This window comes from Olea europaea, unplaced genomic scaffold, assembly GCF_002742605.1.
Source record: "Olea europaea var. sylvestris unplaced genomic scaffold, O_europaea_v1 scaffold939, whole genome shotgun sequence".
In the NCBI taxonomy this organism is placed as follows: domain Eukaryota; kingdom Viridiplantae; phylum Streptophyta; class Magnoliopsida; order Lamiales; family Oleaceae; genus Olea; species Olea europaea.
The window spans coordinates 383,050-384,137 of NW_019267882.1; positions in this window are offsets into that span (position 1 = coordinate 383,050).

The window sequence follows — 1,088 nt, forward strand, 5'->3', positions numbered from 1 at the left end:
ATTATAATTAAATACATTAATCTATTTTACATACCAATTGGTGATATATGATTATAATTAAATACATTAATATAACCTGATAATTTTATGCATATTCAGTATAGCTTCAACATGGGTGGTCACATAGTTAGGAATAAGGAACCAATATTATGGTCGGATGAGAATGAACATGCTTTTATTGAAATTCTTTACGAGAAAGTCAAATCAAACACATTGCAACGTTCTACATTCACGAAAGACGAATGAGGCAGGATCAATGAGATCATGATAGCTGCAATGAAAATGGATTGCGGCATAGATAGATTAAAGGGAAAGTGGAACCAGTTACGTAAAATTCATCGCATGTTCTCTGAACTTTTGGGACATACAGGTGTTACATGGGATCCAAATACCAACAAAGTTAATGCTGCAGAAGAAGTATGACAACACTTTTATAAGGTACATATATTTATTAAAGAATATTTTCGTAATTAGTTTATTATCTTATCAATTCTACATTTTCTTGTTGAACGCTATACCAATATGTCTTCTTTTTCCAATGATAGATTAACGAGTCGGATTACAAGATATTCAGGAAGGAAGAATGTAAGCACTACCACACACTTGGGGAGATATTTAGCGGGACTATAGCTACTGGAGGATTAAGCAATGCCTCCACTCAGCTTCCAAACACATCAGAGGAAGAAAGGCAGCTAGAAGATGATTTCTTGAACAGGGGAGAACATGTACGTACGGAAAATGATGACGAAGTTGATGAGGTTTCCTTTTCTCGTCGACGTGACGGAATTGGTACATCGGGTAAACGCTGACGTAAGGAACCTAAGATGAGTAAAAGTGATAAACTCGAGATCTGCATGGCACAGTGGTCATCTGTGCAAAGTTTGAGGAATGAAGAAACTGAACTTAGAACACTTTACCTGAAAGAAAAGCTTGCAAAGATCTAAGGGAAATCATGCAATCAATCGGATAGTGAAGTTAATAGTCCGGATCTTTATTCAAATGTTATTTGCTTGGACATTTTAAACAGTATGGAAGGGGTGTCCAATGAGGTTTATATGAAAGTAATAAAAACTTTTAAGGATCTTGAT